This window comes from Nerophis lumbriciformis, linkage group LG22 (assembly GCF_033978685.3).
Source record: "Nerophis lumbriciformis linkage group LG22, RoL_Nlum_v2.1, whole genome shotgun sequence".
Lineage (NCBI taxonomy): Eukaryota > Metazoa > Chordata > Actinopteri > Syngnathiformes > Syngnathidae > Nerophis > Nerophis lumbriciformis.
In genome coordinates this window covers 40,723,996-40,745,952 of record NC_084569.2, presented here as the reverse complement: position 1 = coordinate 40,745,952, position 21,957 = coordinate 40,723,996, and the positions used below count along the sequence as shown (strand labels likewise).

The 21,957-nt window shown below is 41.6% G+C and overlaps 1 protein-coding gene and 1 pseudogene across 1 annotated transcript in view; both read right to left on the bottom strand.

Moving 5' to 3' along the window:
• Positions 1-21,957, bottom strand: part of usp43b (ubiquitin specific peptidase 43b) — a 248,565-nt gene that overhangs the window by 174,250 nt on the left and 52,358 nt on the right. The gene's annotated exons all lie outside the window — the stretch shown is intronic.
• Positions 10,419-10,864, bottom strand: LOC140679718 (probable N-acetyltransferase 14; annotated as a pseudogene).

Here is a 21,957-nt window from a genome sequence, read left to right as displayed (position 1 = left end):
GAAAAATGTGGGAATTGTGGAAGTTTGAAACATTTATTTTGAAAGAGGAAAATGTGCCTAAAAACTGGGAATTCTTGGGGATTTTTTTTTAAATTGTTGTAGGAGAGCACACAATTCCTGAACAGGCTGAATATTTTGGAGTTGGAACAGTTTGAATCAGATGGAAAATGTGGGAGTTGTGGAACTTTGAAAAATGTCACATTTTTTTAAGATGGGAAATTCATGAAATTTGGGGAATTTCGGAAAAAAAAAAACTTTTTTTAAAAAATGCTACAAGACTTGAATGTTCTGAATGAGTGGAAATGGTTGGTGTTGGAATTTTTCAAATCGGTCGAGAAATGTTGAAGTAGTTTTTTTAATTGAAAAATGGTACATGGGAATTTTGGGAAAACCGCAAATTGATCAAGTTCTTAAACCAAGTTGTGGAACTTTGAAAAATGTTCCATTCTTTTCAATGGGAATTTCATGGAAATTTGGGAATTTCGTGAAAAAGCAGAATTTTTTTTGAAAATGCTAAAAAAAATGTGAATGTACTGAATGAGTTGGTGTTGGATTTTTTTCAAAACGGTTCAGAAATGTTGAAGTAGTAACATTTTTAATTGAGAAATGGTATTACGAAATTCCTGGAAAACCGTGAATGTTTTCTATTTTTTTTGTCCTGACTAAGAGGAATGTTTGGACAGTGGAACGGTTGAAGTGGGTTAAAAAATGTGAAAGGAGTCATCGCACAAAAAAGGTTGGAAATAAGGTTAGAAAAAAAACAGGAATTCCTGAAAATTTGTTGAACGTGGAAATAAAGTTGTTTGAATTTCCAGGATGAATTGAATGTGTTGAAGGTGGAATGGTTTGAATCGGTTGAAAAATGTGGGAATTGTGGAAGTTTGAAACATTTATTTTGAAAGAGGAAAATGTCCCTAAAAACTGGGAATTCTTGGGAATTTTTTTTAAATTGTTGTAGGAGAGCACACAATTCCTGAACAGGCTGAATATTTTTGGAGTTGGAACAGTTTGAATCGGATGGAAAATGTGGGAGTTGTGGAACTTTGAAAAATGTCAAAAAATTTTAAGATGGGAAATTCATGAAATTTTGGGAATTTCGGAAAAAAATGAACTTTTTTTAAAATGCTACAAGACTTGAATGTTCTGAATGAGTGGAAATGGTTGGTGTTGGAATTTTTCAAATCGGTCGAGAAATGTTGAAGTAGTTTTTTTAATTGAAAAATGGTACATGGGAATTTTGGGAAAACCGCAAATTTATCAAGTTCTTAAACAAAGTTGTGGAACTTTGAAAAATGTTCCATTCTTTTCAATGGGAATTTCATGGAAATTTGGGAATTTCGTGAAAAAGCAGAATTGTTTTTGAAAATGCTAAAAAAAATGTGAATGTACTGAATGAGTTGGTGTTGGATTTTTTTCAAAACGGTTGAGAAATGTTGAAGTAGTAACATTTTTAATTGAAAAATGGTATTACGAAATTCCTGGAAAACCGGGAATGTTTTCTAGTTTTTTTGTCCTGACTAAGAGGAATGTTTGGACAGTGGAACGGTTGAAGTGGGTTAAAAAATGTGAAAGGAGTCATCGCACTAAAAAAGGTTGGAAATAAGGTTAGAAAAAAACAGGAATTCCTGAAAATGTGTTGAATGTGGAAATAAAGTTGTTTGAATTTCCAGGATGAATTGAATGTGTTGAAGGGGGAATGGTTTGAATCGGTTGAAAAATGTGGGAATTGTGGAAGTTTGAAACATTTATTTTGAAAGAGGAAAATGTCCCTAAAAACTGGGAATTCTTGGGAATTTTTTTTAAATTGTTGTAGGAGAGCACACAATTCCTGAACAGGCTGAATATTTTGGAGTTGGAACAGTTTGAATCAGATGGAAAATGTGGGGGTTGTGGAACTTTGAAAAATGTCAAATTTTTTTAAAATGGGAAATTCATGAAATTTTGGGAATTTCAGAAATTTATTTATTTATTTATTTTTTTTAAATGCTAAAAGACTTGAATGTTCTGAATGAGTGGAAATGGTTGGTGTTGGAATTTTTCAAATCGGTCGAGAAATGTTTTTAATTGAGATAGGGTATTAAAACATTCCTGGATTTTTGGGAAAACCGGGGAATTTTATCTTTGTTTTTTGTCCTGATTAAGAGGAATGTTTTGACAGTGGAATTAACCTCTCTACTAATTTCAACAATTGTTAAATATTGCGAACACATTTCCATCATTCTACAAACAACAAAGAAAGACAACAAGCAGGTAAAATGGCAGTTTTGTTTCCCTTTTTTCACCCTCAAAAAATAAAAAATAAATCCAGAGGTCGGAGAATGAAAATAGAAAGATACGCTTTGTGTGTGCGCTTCCCTCTCGGAGCCCCTGAGGAGGATGCAGGCCTTAAAAAAAGAAAATTCATCACCCACAGGTGAAAATAAAAAGACTTTCAAAAACATAAATTCCAGAAACAAGTGAGAGGAAAATTGTGAAGGAGCAGTGATGGGAATACAGAAGAGAGGAAGGCTCCTTAGGAGGGAGACTCAATACCTGTTCACACACTTTCCAAGTGACATTAACAACAAGTATGTGGGGATATAAATATTTGTGTGAATGACTCACCCTTACTATTCATTGTCAAAAAAAGGCAGGAAGGAAAGAAGACTTAAGACAAGTCCTATGTGAGCACGCACACACAATCATTATTCTACACCTGCAAAATACACATGAGGGCTGTCCAAAAATAACAACTTAACTCATGCAACTAATCACTAAAATATTATTGCATTAATCCATACTTGCCAACCTTGAGACCTCCAATTTCGGGAGGTGGGGGGTGGGTGCGGGGGGCGTGTTTGGGGCGGGGGCGTGGTTAAGAGGGGAGGAGTATATTTACAGCTAGAATTCACCAAGTCAAGTATTTCATATATATATATATATATATATATATATATATATATATATATATATATATATATATCCCCGCGACCCCGAAGGGAATAAGCGGTAGAAAATGGATGGATGGATGGATGGATATATATATATATATATATATATATATATATATATATATACATACATACATACATACATACAGGTAAAAGCCAGTAAATTAGAATATTTTGAAAAACTTGATTTATTTCAGTAATTGCATTCAAAAGGTGTAACTTGTACATTATATTTATTCATTGCACACAGACTGATGCATTCAAATGTTTATTTCATTTAATTTTGATGATTTGAAGTGGCAACAAATGAAAATCCAAAATTCCGTGTGTCACAAAATTAGAATATTTCTTAAGGCTAATACAAAAAAGGGATTTTTAGAAATGTTGGCCAACTGAAAAGTATGAAAATGAAAAATATGAGCATGTACAATACTCAATACTTGGTTGGAGCTCCTTTTGCCTCAATTACTGCGTTAATGCGGCGTGGCATGGAGTCGATGAGTTTCTGGCACTGCTCAGGTGTTATGAGAGCCCAGGTTGCTCTGATAGTGGCCTTCAACTCTTCTGCGTTTTTGGGTCTGGCATTCTGCATCTTCCTTTTCACAATACCCCACAGATTTTCTATGGGGCTAAGGTCAGGGGAGTTGGCGGGCCAATTTAGAACAGAAATACCATGGTCCGTAAACCAGGCACGGGTAGATTTTGCGCTGTGTGCAGGCGCCAAGTCCTGTTGGAACTTGAAATCTCCATCTCCATAGAGCAGGTCAGCAGCAGGAAGCATGAAGTGCTCTAAAACTTGCTTTCATTCTCCTGACTTTGTATGCCAGCTTGCTAATCGCCGTTTCTGAGGAAAAAAATAAAAAATCCATTCATCTTCCTCGGCAAACTGTACGTAGCACATTAAAATTGGGCTCCGTGTGACAGACACGCCTCCCTGCCTAACTTATTTCCAGCCAAAACACTTTCAATCATCCCAGTCAGCCCGTTTGCAGGCAATTTAATTGACACACGCTGCGGAAAGACCCTGAATCACTTTAACTGTCGGGTCTGTGCTGTCCGCCAATCCCAGGTGTGATTTGTGCATGAAGGACGTTCGTAAAAACAAAAGTGATAGGCCAGCTAAAATATCCAATAAAGACCGAAATATCCAGTGAGAGGCACTGTGGCCCACAAAGATTGAACTTATTCCAGTTGTTAATCATGTTAGGTTCAATAGGTCAAATGGTAAATAAAAAGAGAATACAACAAATCATTTTCAACTTATATTCAATTGACTAGACTGCAAAGACAAGATATTTCATTTTGTTATTTTTTTTTGCAAATATTAGCTCATTTGGAATTTGATGCCTGCAACATGTTTCAAAAAAGCTGGCACAAGTGGCAAAAAAAGAGTGAGAAAGTTGAGGAATACTCATCAAAGACTTATTTGGAACATCCCACAGGTGAACAGGCTAATTGGGAACAGGTGGGTGCCATGATTGGAGCTTCCATGAAATGCTCAGTCATTCACAAACAAGGACGGGGGCGAGGGTCACCACTTTGTCAACAAATGCCTGAGCAAATTGTTTAAGAACAACATTTCTCAACAAGGAATTTAGGGATTTCACCATCTACGCTCCGTAATATCATCAAAAGGTTCAGAGAATCTGGAGAAATCACTGCACGTAAGCCATGATATTACGGACCTCCGATACACTGCATCAAAAATTGACATCAGTGTGTAAAGGATATCACCACATGGGCTCAGGAACACTTCAGAAAACCACTGTCAGTAACTACAGTTGGTCGCTACATCTGTAAGTGCAAGTTAAAACTCTACTATGCAAAGCCAAAGCCATTTATCAACAACACCCAGAAAGGCTTCGCTGGGCCCGAGAGCTCATCTAAGATGGACTGATGCAAAGTGTAAAAGTGTTCTGACGAGTCCACATTTCAAATTGTTTTTGGAAACTGTGGACGTCGTGTCCTCCGGACCAAAGAGAAAAAGAACCATCCGGATTGTTCTAGGGTGAAAGTGTAAAAGTCAGCATGTGTGATGGTATGGGGGTGTATTAGTGGAACAAGACATGGGTAACTTACACATCTGTGAAGGCACCATTAATGCTGAAAGGTACATACAGCTTTTGGAGCAACATATGTTGCCATCTAAGCAACGTTATCATGGACGCCCCTGCTTATTTCAGCAAGACAATACCAAGCCACGTGTTGCAACGGCGTGGCTTCATAGTAAAAGAGTGCGGGTACTAGACTGGCCTGCCTGTAGTCCAGACATTGAAAATGTGTGAAGGCTAAAATATGAGAAGGGAGACTGTTGAACAACTTAAGCTGTACATCAAGCAAGAATGGGAAAGAATTCCACTTCAAAAATGTGTCTCCTCAGTTCCCAAACCTTTATTGAGTGTTGTTAAAAGGAAAGGCCATGTAACACACTGGTAAAAATGCCTTTTTTGCAATGTGTTGCTGCCATTAAATTCTAAGTTCATGAATATTTGTTTCTCAGTGTGAACATGAAATATCTTGTCTTTGCAGTCTATTCAATTGAATATACTTGGTATCAGATCCATACCTAAATGTGTGGTATCATCCAAAACTAATGTCAAGTATCAAAGAAGAGAAGAATAAGTGATTATTACATTTTAACAGAAGTGTAGATAGAACATGTTCAAACAGAAAATAAGCAGATATTAACAGTAAATGAACAGGTTTTTTTTTACAGTTTGTCCCTCATAAAGTGTACAAAATAATAGGTGTATAAATGACACAATATGTTACTGCATTGACTAATTAGGAGTCTTTGTTTGTTTACTTACTACTAAAAGACAAGTTGTCTAGTATGTTCACTATTTTATTTAAGGACTAAATGACAATAATAAACATATGTTTCATGTACACTAACATTCTTTATTCAAATAAAGACAATAATGAAATTTTTTTGTGGTCCCCTTTATTTAGAATATTATCAAAAAGTATCAACCGGCCGAGTCATACCAAAGACTATAAAAATGGGAGCCATTACTTCCCTGCTTGGCACTCAGCATCAAGGGTTAGAATTGGGGGTTAAATCACCAAAAATGATTCCCGGGCGCGGCCACCACTGCTGCTCACTGCTCCCCTCACCTCCCAGGGGGTGATCAAGGGGATGGGTCAAATGCAGAGGATAATTTGGCAACACCTAGTGTGTGTGTGACAATCATTGCTACTTTAACTTTAAAATACATTTTGGTACCGGTACCAACATATTGGTGTGGAGACAACCCTCGGTCAGAGATGTTCGCACCGTTCCTTCAAAGCTGCTTTTTCAGCTGGGTGGCTGCGAGCCACAGGAAGCCATTCCAGTATGCGCACAGGGAACACACAAGTCCCACAATCCTTTGCATGCAGCCCTGATTAAGGTGGCGAGCAGCAGGCACCAGCTGTGGTCACGCACCGGTAGAACCAAGTCCACATAATCCTGTTTCCTGGGTCACTGCATGCTTAACTTCAGCATACAAACAATACCCTGCTATGATGTTGATTAGTTCCAAATGAGGCTGTACATCATGGCCACTTCACCAAATTGTTTTGATTTCGATAGCTTCTAAAATCGATGAATCGCAGTTCAATTCGATCCACACTTATTGAAAATGTCCCAAATCTGTTAGTAAATATGTCAGAATAATTGTATACAAGTTATCACACAATTTGTTTGCTTGCAGTTCAGGTTGCCCTGGTTACTCTCCACTTATCAAGCAAAAGGCTTGTAAACCTCCACTGTGTGCGATGGAATGCGCCGTAGAGGTGTCGGTTTCTCAGATCTGGACAGCCACGGAATGTACGAGCAGAGAGGGGGCAAACCTGACACTGCTCCAAGCACCTTTTCGTTTGAACTGTTTATGACCCAGTGCAGCCGCTGCATAATGAGACCCCTCCCCTTAGAAGCAGTTGCAGCTATGTAATCAGGGATTTGCCCAAATAAATGGGGAGGCGTGGAACTTGTTCCTCAGAGCGTGGGGCGACACTGAGCTAAATTGAATCCTGTCTCTGTTTGGTTCCTTGCTTCTTGTCCTGTTTAATAATACAAATGTACCGTATTTTCCGCACCATAAGCCGCCCTGGGTTATAAGCCGCGCCTTCAATGAACGGCATATTTCAAAACTTTGTCCACCTATAAGCCGCCCCGTGTTATAAGCCGCATCTAACTGCGCTAAAGGAATGTCAAAAAAACAGTCAGATAGGTCAGTCAAACTTTAATAATATATTAAAAACCAGCGTGATGTGGGCGCGCATGGAGTCGTATATCAACATGGACGGAGCTGCGTGAAAAAAGCCACCCGGCCTCTTCGCGTAAACTTACCTTAACCACTCGCTCATCTTTTCTTCATCCATCCATCCCTTCGAGTTAGCTTTTATGATGACGCCGACTGGAAAGGTCTCTTTTGGCAAGGTCTTCCTTTTGAATATCACCATGGGTGGAAGTTTCTGGCCATTAGCATGGCAAGCTAGAACCACAGTGAAGGATGACTTCTCATTCCCTGTGGTGCGAATATTCACCGTACGTGCTCCCGTTGTATCCACAGTGCGGTTCACAGGAATATCAAAAGTCAGTGGAACCTCGTCCATGTTGATAATGTTCTCTGGCCGGATCTTTTTTTCAGCTATCTTGTTTTTACAATATGCACGGAAAGTAGCCAGCTTTTCTTGAAAGTCTTTAGGCAGTTGCTGTGAAATAGTAGTCCGTGTGCGGATGGAGAGATTGCGTCTTTTCATGAACCGGAAACCTGTCGCTTAGTAGGAGCCATTTTGTGGTCTTTACAGATGTAAACACACAAAGGAAATGAAACGTAATATCCGCGCGCTTCTTCTTCTTATTCGGGGGCGGGTGGTTGCTTACAGTAGAAGAAGAAGCGCTTCCTGTTCTATGGGGGCGGGTGCTTACCTTGGCGGTTGCTTGCGTAGAAGAAGAAGCACTTCCTCTTCTACGGGGAAAAAAGATGGCGGCTGTTTACCGTAGTTACGAGACCAAAACTTTATGAAAATGAATCTTAATATTAATCCATATATAAAGCGCACCGGGTTATAAGCCGCACTGTCAGCTTTTGAGTAAATTTGTGGTTTTTAGGTGCGGCTAATAGTGCGGAAAATACGGTACTTCCATTTTTCTTCATCATGAATACCTCTGGACAGCTTGAACTTCCTCTAAAGCAGAGGTCATCAACAGGGGTGCATGACCCCCAGGGGGTCCGCAGAGGTACTGCACGGGGGCAGTGACATTTTTGGTACATTATTTTTTAAATGTTAATTTTTTTCTACATTTCCCCCTGCACTGTAAATGTATTTAAATACACATGGACACTGAGTTCATGTAGTTAAATGTGAATAAATAACATCAATAATTGTATTATTACACTCATGTTAGTAGTTAAAGGGGACCACACTTTTTGGGGGAATCTTGATAAACATATGGTAAAAAAAAAAATGTCGCGTGGACATCGGGGGCGGTACCACTGGATTGGCAGACCGGGGTGGTGGTTCCTCTCTTTAAGAAGGGGGAACCGGAGGGTGTGTTCTAACTATCGTGGGATCACACTCCTCAGCCTTCCCGGTAAGGTCTATTCAGGTGTACTGGAGAGGAGGCTACGCCGGATAGTCGAACCTCGGATTCAGGAGGAACAGTGTGGTTTTGGTCCTAGTCGTGGAACTGTGGACCAGCTCTATACTCTGGGCAGGGTCCTTGAGGGTGCATGGGAGTTTGCCCAACCAGTCTACATGTGCTTTGTGGACTTGGAGAAGGCATTGGACCGTGTCCCTCGGGAAGTCCTGTGGGGAGTGCTCAGAGAGTATGGGGTATCGGACTGTCCGCTCCCTGTATGATCAGTGTCAGAGCTTGGTCCGCATTGCCGGCAGTAAGTCGGACACGTTTCCAGTGAGGGTTGGACTCCGCCAAGGCTGCCCTTTGTCACCCATTCTGTTCTGAACTTTTATGGACAGAATTTCTAGGCGCAGTCAAGGCGTTGAGGGGATCTGGTTTGGTGGCTGCAGGATTAGGTCTCTGCTTTTTGCAGATGATGTGGTCCTGATGGCTTCATCTGGCCAGGATCTTCAGCTCTCACTGGATCGGTTCGCAGCTGAGTGTGAAGCGACTGGGATGAGAATCAGCACCTCCAAGTCTGAGTCCATGGTTCTCGCCCGGAAAAGGGTGGAGTGCCAACTCCGGGTTGGGGAGGAGATCTTGCCCCAAGTGGAGGAGTTCAAGTACCTGGGAGTCTTGTTCACGAGTGAGGGAAGAGTGGATGGTGAGATCGACAGGCGGATCGGTGCGGCGTCTTCAGTAATGCGGACGCTGTATCGATCCGTTGTGGTGAAGAAGGAGCTGAGCCGGAAGGCAAAGCTCTCAATTTACCGGTCGATCTACGTTCCCATCCTCACCTATGGTCATGAGCTTTGGGTTATGACCGAAAGGACAAGATCACGGGTACAAGCGGCCCAAATGAGTTTCCTCCGCCGGGTGGCGGGTCTCTCCCTTAGAGATAGGGTGAGAAGCTCTGCCATCCGGGTGGAGCTCAAAGTAAAGCCGCTGCTCCTCCACATGGAGAGGAGCCAGATGAGGTGGTTCGGGCATCTGATCAGGATGCCACCCGAACGCCTCCCGAGGGAGGTGTTTAGGGCACGTCCGACCGGTAGGAAGCCGCGGGGAAGACCCAGGACACGTTGGGAAGACTATGTCTCCCGGCTGGCCTGGGAACGCCTCGGGGTCCCACAGGAAGAGCTGGACGAAGTGGCTGGGGAGAGGGAAGTCTGGGCTTCCCTGCTTAGGCTGCTGCCCCCGCGACCCGACCTCGGATAAGCGGAAGAAGATGGATGGAAAAAATAAATAATAATGTCAGTAAAAATAATTTAAAAACAAGTGCCCAGGAGTCTTCATTCCTCACTCCAAGCAAATATTTTAAGTTTTACAATACAACTAAAACAATCCTTACTTAGGAATGTTTTCGTGCATATTTGTAAGTGCTATCGCAATGCAATGACGCTAGCGCCGTTAGCATTAGCTAATATGCTAACACGTTTAGGAGAGTCTGTGTTAGTATTATTAACTTACAATTGTATTCTTTTTGTAAATGGGTTATATGTCATGTCTGTATTATCATGTTTTGTTTTAAGTCATGTTTTGTTTAGTTTCTGTCTTTTCACTCCCTTGTCTGGTCACCATAGCAACCATTAGTTTTCACCTGTCACGTCACGCACCTGTTTCACGTTTTGAGTCACACACCTGCTTTCACTAATCATGTCCATAGTATTTAAGTTCATTCATTTTCTGTTGTTCGTCCTGACGACCTCAACACATTTATGCTCTGTTCATGCCTGATACTTCTTTTCATGTCAATTCCTCAAGCGACGACTTTTGTCCAAGCCAAGTAAGTTTTTGTTCCATATTTATAGTCTTTTTGGTTTCATAGTTTGTTCTCCGCCATTGCGCGTGTTTATATTGCGCGCCAATAAACAAGTCCTGCATCACAAGTCTTTGTAGAAGACTTTAGTGACGGGGTTATCCCAAAAATCCTCTTTCTGGAGCTTCCAGCTGTTCTTCCTTCTCTTCGCCCTCGCCAAGCGGCTGATAGCCCAGTTTCTTGAAGACCACCTGGCCCAGGTAAGGAACATGCGCATGCACCCGCCACGCCCCCTCCTCCTTCTCCTTGCGCTCCAGACTGTGGATCAGGAGGCGAGCCAGATCCTCCCAACGGTGCCAGTTCCCCGTCACCAGCCGGCAAAACCTCCTGGCGCCCGGGCGCTTCTCTCTCTCCCTGAAGAGGCAGCCCAGGATCTCGCCGTCCGCCTCCGCCACCCAGACCTCTCCGGGACCACACTATCCACCGACGGAGCAGCGTCTCCTCGTGCTTGCCCCGGAAGCTGCTGCCCACGTAGTCCCAGGAGAGGCGGCTGCTGCCCAGGACCCCCATGGAGCTCCATACTTCATGTGACCTTCCAATTAGCCCACATACAGTACGCAGAGAGCTTCATGGAATGGGTTTCCATGGCCGAGCAGCTGCATCTAAGCCATACATCAATCAATGCAATCAATCAATCAATATTTATTTGTATAGCCCTAAATCACAAGTGTCTCAAAGGGCTGCACAAGCCACAACGACATCCTCGGTACAAAGCCCACATAAGGGCAAGGAAAAACTCACCCCAGTGGGACGTCGATGTGAATGACTATGAGAAACCTTAGAAATGTTGGCCAACTGAAAAGTATGAAAATGAAAAATATGAGCATGTACAATACTCAATACTTGGTTGGAGCTCCTTTTACCTCAATTACTGCGTTAATGCGGCGTGGCATGGAGTCGATGAGTTTCTGGCACTGCTCAGGTGTTATGAGAGCCCAGGTTGCTCTGATAGTGGCCTTCAACTCTTCTGCGTTTTTGGGTCTGGCATTCTGCATCTTCCTTTTCACAATACCCCACAGATTTTCTATGGGGCTAAGGTCAGGGGAGTTGGCGGGCCAATTTAGAACAGAAATACCATGGTCCGTAAACCAGGCACGGGTAGATGTTGCGCTGTGTGCAGGCGCCAAGTCCTGTTGGAACTTGAAATCTCCATCTCCATAGAGCAGGTCAGCAGCAGGCAGCATGAAGTGCTCTAAAACTTGCTGGTAGACGGCTGCGTTGACCCTGGATCTCAGGAAACAGAGTGGACCGACACCAGCAGATGACATGGCACCCCAAACCATCACTGATGGTGGAAACTTTACACTAGACTTCAGGCAACGTGGATCCTGTGCCTCTCCTGTCTTCCTCCAGACTCTGGGACCTTGATTTCCAAAGGAAATGCAAAATTTGCTTTCGTCAGAAAACATGACTTTGGACCACTCAGCAGCAGTCCAGCTCTTTTTTTCCTTAGCCCAGGTGAGACGCTTTTCGCGCTGTTTCTTGGTCAACAGTGGCTTGACACGAGGTATGCAGCAGTTGAAACCCATGTCTTTCAAGCGTCTCTTGGTGGTGGATCTTGAAGCACTGACTCCAGCAGCTGTCCACTCCTTCTGAATCTCCCCCAAATTTTTGAATGGGTTTTTTTTCACAATCTTGACCAGGGCGCGGTGATCCCTATCGCTTGTACACTTTTTCTGACCACAGTTTTTCCTTCCCTTTGCCTCTCCATTAATGTGTTTGGACACAGAGCTCTGAGAACAGCCAGCCTCTTCAGCAATAACCTTTTGTGTCTTTCCCTCCTTGTGCAATGTGTCGATGGTTGCCTTTTGGACAGCTGTCAAATCTGAAGTCTTCCCCATGTTTGTGTAGGCTTCAGAACTGGACTGAGAGACCATTTAAAGCCCTTTGCAGGTGTTTTGAGTTAATCAGCTGATTAGTTTGTGGCACCAGGTGTCTTCAAAATTTAACCCTTACACAATATTCTAATTTTGTGACACACGGAATTTTGGATTTTCATTTGTTGCCACTTCAAATCATCAAAATTAAATGAAATAAACATTTGAATGCATCAGTCTGTGTGCAATGAATAAATATAATGTACAAGTTACACCTTTTGAATGCAATTACTGAAATAAATCAAGTTTTTCAAAATATTCTAATTTACTGGCTTTTACCTGTAAGAAACCAAGAACTCGCCCTCGATCATTAGCTGTTTATATTGTGGGAAAGCAGACGTGTGAACAGGCTGTCAACACGTCACTCAGGTCCGCATGGAGCTGGAGGGGGCGTGGCCTCCAGCTCCGCCTGAATTTCGGGAGATTTTCGGGAGAAAATTTGTCCCGGGAGGTTTTCGGGAGAGGCGCTGAATTTCGGGAGTCCCCCGGAAAATCCGGGAGGGTTGGCAAGTATGTTATAGGTATTTATGAAAGCTGTTTTTGCTGCCCTCTTGTCCGGGTCTAGGGCTGCAGCTAACGATTATTTTTCTATCGATTAATCTATAGATTATTTTTTCGATTAATCGGTTAATCTATAGATTATTTTTTTCGATTAATCTATAGATTATTTTTCCTTTTACCGATTTTTTTTTTATTTAAAATGAAGAGGAAAAAATAAATGTAGGCCAGTTTTTTCAAAAGGCATGGCTTTTATTTACAAAAAAAAAAGTATGGCCACTCAGTCAACATTGACAACAACATGACAAAATATTCTGTAACAATGTAAACATTTAAAACTTTTAACATTTAACAAAATTAAAAGTAGCTTATTTGCTTTTTAATGTGCAAATATAAAAGTAAAGATCCAGTGCAAATCTTAATATTCTGGAATAGTATAAGCATTTAAAAAGTAAAAGTATTGCTTATTTTGCTTTAAAATGTGCAAAAATAAAGATAAACATCCAATACAAAAAATTGCAAAACGGAAATATTCTGTAACAAGTGTAAACATTTCAACAAAAGTAAAAGTATTGCTTATTTGCTAAAATGTGCAAAAATAAAGCTAAACATCCAATACAAAAAAGTGTACAGTGTAAACATTTCAACAAAAGTAAAAGTATTGCTTATTTTGCTTAATAACACAACAATGATGGTATGATTAAAGTGAAAGTTAATTGTTGGTTTGTACATAGTATATGTAACTGTTAATGTTGTAAAAGGTATTTGCACAACTAATTAACGTTAGCGTTTGTGACACGTCTTGTGCCGTGGGGTTCTTTCAGGACCGACAGACTGAACGCCAGACGGCTTTGCCAGGTTTACAATCTTTTCATTTTACACAAAGTCTTTTCTCTTCCAACTGCGGGGATCGCGCACCTGGGCACGATTGCGGCGTCGCTCCCGGCGCGCCCCGCCTCGCCGCTCGCTCGCCGCCGCCGCCTCTCCACAGCGTTAAAGAGGAGCGCGTCTTTGTAAACACTGAACAGGCACGCCAAACGCGCCTCTCAGAGCGAAACGGTGCTTTAGTTTATAAATTTACAACGCAGATACAAATGACACATTCATGTTTTTGTGTAATAATGACAACGTATACGCACGCGGACGATTGACTTGTTGATGGTGATGGCAAGAACGCTGTCGGGGGGTTTTCTTTTCAAATGTTCGTTCATAGCCGTTGTGCTGCTATGATAGGCCATTTCCGCTCGACACAGTGTGCATACAACAACATTATTAGGCCGTTTATTGAAATACTCCCACACTTTTGACGACTTTTGGCGTGCTTTTTTCCCCTCGCTCGCATCGTCTGCTTTGCGCTCCGCCATGACAGTAAAGTAGAGTGACGTAAATATGCGACGCGCCGACGCACAAAAACGGCGTCGACGTATTTACGTAACCGATGACGTCGACTACGTCGACGCGTCGTTTCAGCCTTATCCGGGTCACTCTTGCAAAAGATATTTTAATCTCAAATAGTTATTACCTGTGTAAATAAAGTTGCCTTGACCTTAAAAAGTCAAATCTGAGGCCTGTAGAAGCATATACAGGAAGAAGGTGTACAATTGGGTGCTGATCCAGTATTTCTGCACCAAATGAATCCATGTGAGGATTGACCTGTAGACCTGCTGACCACCAACATGTCAGGAACTAGAGCTAAAAACCACATTTGGTCATGCAAACTTGGCCACATTCTACAGGAAGAAACGCCATGTAGAATCAAATAAGTCCTCCCTCTCGCCAGTTGTTGATCTCTCCCGCTGTCACTACTGCTTACTGTTCCGCCTCACACTGCCACACTTTTGCACAGAAGCGGGCCCTCACTCTCTGGCTGCAAACTAGGTCTGCACAACAAGTGTCTCTTTCTTCCTCCAACGTACAAAGAGCCACATTCAGAGAGGGAAAGGAGCGCGGCCATCACACTCGCTCTGTTTCCAAAGTGATAAACCCTCAACAAATCACGGAGAGAATGCCACGGTCCAAGACGTGTGGGTCCAACAAAATGTTGGAATGTGTGGTTTATATTTGCTTGTACGTGCACGACGTCAGGGGGGGGGGGGGGTCCTAACTTTTTTCACCGGGGGGGCCATTATGATATTCTGGATTTTCAAAACCAATAGAATATATCTTGTAATCCTGAGGTGTCAAAGTGGTTTTCACTGAGGGCCACATGGCAGTTATGTTTGGCCCCAAAGGGGCTACTTCTAACAGTACCGTATTTTCCGCACTATTAGCCGCACCTAAAAACCACAAATTTACTCAAAAGCTGACAGTGCGGCTTATAACCCGGTGCGCTTTATATATGGATTAATATTAAGATTCATTTTCATAAAGTTTCGGTCTCGCAACTACGGTAAACAGCCGCCATCTTTTTTCCCCGTAGAAGAGGAAGTGCTTCATCTTCTACGCAAGCAACCGCCAAGGTAAGCACCCGCCCCCATAGAACAGGAAGCACTTCTTCTTCTACTGTAAGCAACCACCCGCCCGCGTAGAAGAAGAAGAAGAAGCGCGCGGATATTACGTTTCATTTCCTTTGTGTGTTTACATCTGTAAAGACCACAAAATGGCTCCTACTAAGCGACAGGTTTCCGGTTCATGAAAAGACGCAATCTCTCCATCCGCACACGGACTACTATTTCACAGCAACTGCCTAAAGACTTTCAAGAAAAGCTGGCTACTTTCCGTGCATATTGTAAAAACAAGATAGCTGAAAAAAAGATCCGGCCAGAGAACATAATCAACATGGAGGAGGTTCCACTGACTTTTGATATTCCTGTGAACCGCACTGTGGATACAACGGGAGCACGTACGGTGAATATTCGCACCACAGGGAATGAGAAGTCATCCTTCACTGTGGTTCTAGCTTGCCATGCTAATGGCCAGAAACTTCCACCCATGGTGATATTCAAAAGGAAGACCTTGCCAAAAGAGACCTTTCCAGCCGGCGTCATCATAAAAGCTAACTCGAAGGGATGGATGAAGAAAAGATGAGCGAGTGGTTAAGGTAAGTTTAAGTTTACGCGAAGAGGCCGGGTGGCTTTTTTCACGCAGCTCTGTCCATGTTGATATACGATTCCATGCGCGCCCACATCACGCTGGTTTTAATATATTATTAGGCACCCCAAACCATCATTATTAGGCACCCCAAACCATCACCCAACCATGCAAATTTTGCATTTCCTTTGGAAATCGAGGTCCCAGAGTCTGGAGGAAGACAGGAGAGGCACAGGATCCACGTTGCCTGAAGTCTAGTGTAAAGTTTCCACCATCAGTGATGGTTTGGGGTGCCATGTCATCTGCTGGTGTCGGTCCACTCTGTTTCCTGAGATCCAGGGTCAACGCAGCCGTCTACCAGCAAGTTTTAGAGCACTTCATGCTTCCTGCTGCTGACCTGCTCTATGGAGATGGAGATTTCAAGTTCCAACAGGACTTGGCGCCTGCACACAGCGCAAAATCTACCCGTGCCTGGTTTACGGACCATGGTATTTCTGTTCTAAATTGGCCCGCCAACTCCCCTGACCTTAGCCCCATAGAAAATCTGTGGGGTATTGTGAAAAGGAAGATGCAGAATGCCAGACCCAAAAACGCAGAAGAGTTGAAGGCCACTATCAGAGCAACCTGGGCTCTCATAACACCTGAGCAGTGCCAGAAACTCATCGACTCCATGCCACGCCGCATTAACGCAGTAATTGAGGCAAAAGGAGCTCCAACCAAGTATTGAGTATTGTACATGCTCATATTTTTCATTTTCATACTTTTCAGTTGGCCAACATTTCTAAAAATCCCTTTTTTGTATTAGCCTTAAGTATTATTCTAATTTTGTGACACACGGAATTTTGGATTTTCATTTGTTGCCACTTCAAATCATCAAAATTAAATGAAATAAACATTTGAATGCATCAGTCTGTGTGCAATGAATAAATATAATGTACAAGTTACACCTTTTGAATGCAATTACTGAAATAAATCAAGTTTTTCAAAATATTCTAATTTACTGGCTTTTACCTGTATATTAATAAAAGTTGAAGTATGAGCAATAATAATATGGGCTGCTTGCATTGCAGCAGGCCCATAATAAAATCTCACATTTTTTCACTGAAAATTCAACTTCCAATTTATGTTTCCCCCCTTACTTTTAAAAAGAAACTAGGAACTAGAAATGACAAAGATCATTCAAAGTATGTGTTTCTTTTTATTTCACATATTATTGTTTGTCCCCAGTGCGCACTTAGGACACCCCTGCCCTAGGTTGTCAACTGCCAGCCTGCACTGCAAACTTGACGGGAAGTCCAAACAGTAAAACTCTAGTTTTAGTCTCCTGGTTAGAATTAATTAGCATAAGTAAAGAAATCAGGAATGAGAATCAAAAAAAAAGAAGGCTTGTTGATTCTCTGGCTGCGAGGGCTGGTGGCGGACTAGTCAGATGGACTGTGACACCGAGAGGCCGACGAGGAACACTTAGCAAATTCCCAAGTCCACAAGTTCTATTAAGCTGTTGGAGGAGACTTTGTTGTTGTTGGCAGATGAGATGAGCAAGTATGACACTTGCCTTGTCTCACCCCCACTGGAGGTTCCCACGAAGCACCTTTGTGCAGCACTGTACAGTGAAGTTGTCAGGTTGTGTAAATGGTCAATAAAAAGAGAATACAACAAATCCTTTTCAACTTATATTCAATTGAATAGACTGCAAAGACAAGATATTTCATGTTCACACTGAGAAACAAATAATCATGAACTTAGAATGTAATGGCAGCAACACATTGCAAAAAAAGGCATTTTTACCAGTGTGTTACATGGCCTTTCCTTTTAACAACACTCAGTAAAGGTTTGGGAACTGAGGAGACACATTTTTGAAGTGGAATTCTTTCCCATTCTTGCTTGATGTACAACTTAAGTTGTTCAACAGTCTCCCTTCTCATATTTTAGCCTTCTCACATTTTCAATGTCTGGACTACAGGCAGGCCAGTCTAGTACCCGCACTCTTTTACTATGAAGCCACGTTGATGTAACAGGTGGCTTGGAATTGTCTTGCTGAAATAAGCAGGGGCGTCCATGATAACGTTGCTTGGATGGCAACATTTGTTGCTCCAAAAGCTGTATGTACCTTTCAGCATTAATGGCGCCTTCACAGATGTGTAAGTTACCCATGTCTTGGGCACTAATACACCCCCATACCATCACACATGCTGACTTTTACACTTTCAGTCCGGATGGTTCTTTTCCTCTTTGGTCCAGAGGACACGACGTCCACAGTTTCCAAAAACAATTTGAAATGTGGACTCGTCAGACCACAGAACACTTTTCCACTTTGTATCAGTCCATCTTAGATGAGCTCGGGTCCAGCGAAGATGGCTGGGTGTTGTTGATAAATTGCTTTCACTTTGCATGTGTCATGTCTGTGTAATCATGTTTTGTCTTAGTCATGTTTTGTTTTGTTTCTGGCTTTTCACTCCCTTGTCTTGTCACCATAGTTACCCATTAGTTTCACCTGTCATGTCACGCACCTGTTTTGAGTCACGCACCTGTTGTTAATCATGTCTGTGTTATTTAAGCTTTTCATTTTCTGTTGTTCGTCCTGGAGTCATAGCCTTTCTCACCCTGCTATCCTCGCGTTTCAAGCCCTGTTCACGATCCCATGCCACAGTAAGTTTGTTTATTAAGCCACAGTTAGTGTTTTGTTTATTTGTTCATAGTTTCTGCCAATGTGCAGGTTTTGTGTTTTATAGTCTAGTTTTTTACCTCCGCCCCTGTGCGCGCTTTTTGTTTGATCCTTTCTTTGTAGTTATAGTGTTAAATAAATCATGTACCCACCTTCAAGCCATGTCCGATCCAAATTCTCTTGCATCTTGGGAAAACAAAAACTCCACAGTCCAAGTCTTGACAGCATAGTAGAGTTTTAACTTGCACTTACAGATGTAGCGACCAACTGTAGTTACTGACAGTGGTTTTCTGAAGTGGTCCTGAGCCCATGTGGTGATACCCTTTACACACTGATGTCGCTTTTTAATGCATAACCGCCTGAGGGATCCAAAGTGTGTAATATCATGGCTCACGTGCAGTGATTTCTCCAGATTCTCTGAACCTTTTGATGATATTACGGAGCGTAGATGGTGAAATCCCTAAATTCCTTGTTGAGAAATGTTGTTCTTAAACAATTTGCTCAGGCGTTTGTTGACAAAGTGGTGACCCTCGCCCCCGTCCTTGTTTGTGAATGACTGAGCATTTCATGGAAGCTGCTTTTATACCCAATCGTGGCACCCACCTGTTCCCAATTAGCCTGTCCAGCTGTGGGATGTTCCAAATAAGTCTTTGATGAGCATTCCTCAACTTTCTCACTCTTTTTTGCCACTTGTGCCAGCTTTTTTGAAACATGTTGCAGGCATCAAATTCCAAATGAGCTAATATTTGCAAAAAAATAGCAAAGTTTCTCAGTGTGAACATGAAATATCTTGTCTTTGCAGTCTATTCAATTGAATATAAGTTGAAAAGGATTTGTTGTATTCTCTTTTTATTTACCATTTACACAACCTGACAACTTCACTGCTTTTGGGGTTTGTACATTCTCAGCAAGGTACAGCATACCTGCCAACTTTTGAAATCAGAAAAACCTAGTAGCCGGGGTCCAAGGGCCGCAGGCCCCGGTAGGTCCAGGACAAAGTCCTGGTGGAGGGTTCAGGGCTTCGCCCCCCGACGCAAAATGATTATTAGCATTCAGACAGGTTAAAATGTTGCTAAAACCATCACTTTTCTATCAGTCACAGTGACTTTTTAAAACAAAAATATTACAGCAAAAATCATATGGGTTGATTGACATGTTTATTCTGTAAGCTAACTTCAATAGTTTGAAATTATTTTGACAGTTAATGCCAGTTATCCTGTCAACCTTTCACAAGACTTCAATTTGTTCATTGAAAGTATAAACACTTTTTACAGTAAACAAATGGTAAAACAGTACTAAACAATTCCATTGGTGTCATTATTAACTTTCTGTCCAAGCTTGTATAATCTACTGCCTTGTTCAATTGTAAAAAATATTCTGTGCCTAAAATTCACATTTCTATCACAATTATCATACTGTAAACATGGTAAGCTAACTTCATTAAAATTAATAGTCCTGTCAATAGCATGGAATTACAATTCAAATGTAGTTTTTTTTGTAAGCCTTTCAAAAGAATTCAAAATATGAAAAATTTATGAAAATTAATTGAAGCCATCAGACACTTGAAAAGTGGCACATCACATCTCTAATGTAATCATTTGAACTTTTCAACAGAAATAGCACTGCAAAAATATTAAGGACATACTTCTGTATTTTGGTAGTTATGCTGTCAACATTTAACAAGATTTCTTCAACTTGGACTTGAAAGCATAAATAGTATAAACACTTTTAACAGTATGTCGTGCTGTGAAATACAGCCGACAGGATTGCGCACCAAACACGAAGCAAGGCCAAAGCGCATATGCATGGTGCAGGAGAACAAAGGACTTCTTTCATTTAAGGTGTGTGATAAACCATCAAACTCATTCGTTAAAAGGACTCTATAGTAATATAAAGCGAATTTTTCTGGACATTATCATGCAAGAAAAGTTTATTTTTGGGACCGCGATCACCGCGTAATGATTTTTAAAGGTTGCATTACAAACATTTAACTGTCCCATGTGATCAGCCAGTGCGATTGGAAGTCCATGCTCAATTATTGCCTCCGTAAATAAAACTTCGGCATTTATCACATCCAAAGAATCTGTTTGGGCGACGAAAAACGTTGAAAGTTTTCCACTTGTATCGCTAGCAACGGCATTAGACTTGTGTTTTTTTGTCCCAACGTGGTCTTTTACATCGCTAATTCCTCCGTGTCCGATCGAAAAATCTTTAACAAGATTTCTTCAACTTGGACTTGAAAGCATAAATAGTATAAACACTTTTAACAGTATGTCGTGCTGTGAAATACAGCCGACAGGATTGCGCACCAAACACGAAGCAAGGCCAAAGCGCATGCATGGTGCAGGAGAACAAAGGACTTCTTTCATTTAAGGTTTGTGATAAACCATCAAACTCATTCGTTAAAAGGACTCTATAGTAATATAAAGCGAATTTTTCTGGACATTATCATGCAAGAAAAGTTTATTTTTGGGACCGCGATCACCGCGTAATGATTTTTAAAGGTTGCATTACAAACATTTAACTGTCCCATGTGATCAGCCAGTGCGATTGGAAGTCCATGCTCAATTATTGCCTCCGTAAATAAAACTTCGGCATTTATCACATCCAAAGAATCTGTTTGGGCGACGAAAAAGCGTTGAAAGTTTTCCACTTGTATCGCTAGCAACGGCATTAGACTTGTGTTTTTTTGTCCCAACGTGGTCTTTTACATCGCTAATTCCTCCGTGTCCGATCGAAAAATCTTGTCTGCACAAGGTGCAATTCGCGTAGTTTTCACCCTTTTTTTTTTTTTTTAATTAATGAAAAACCGTATTTTTTATCACTGCAACCGTAACCCGGAATAGGTTGATGAAAACTGTACGAATTACGGGAAAACCGGAGTTGTTGGCAGGTATGGTACAGTATGTGAGTGCGACGTGGGAATAAAAACACAACCACAGGAGACTATGATTCACAAACATCATGACACACACACGCACACACACACACACACACACACACACACACACACACACACACACACACACACACACACACACACACACACACACACACACACACACACACATACATGTCTTGCCTACTTTGTGTGGACCCACGTTTGGTTAGTACAGGGGTCAGTAACCCAAAATGTTGAAAGAGCCATATTGGACCAAAAATACAAAAACAAATCTGTCTGGAGCCGCAACAAATTAAAAGCCACATTACATACAGATAGTGTGTCATGAGATATAAATTGAATTAAGAGGACTTAAAGGAAACTTAATGACCTCAAATATACCTACAAATGAGGCATTATGATGCAATATGTACATATAGCTAGCCTAAATAGCATGTTAGCATCGATTAGCTCGCAGTCATGCAGTGACCAAATATGTCTGATTAGCACTCCACACAAGTCAATAACATCAACAAAACTCACCTTTGTGCATTCATGCACAACGTTAAAAGTTTGGTGGACAAAATAAGACAGAAAAAGAAGTGGCATAAAACACGTCCTAGAAAGTCGGAGAACGTTATACATGTAAACA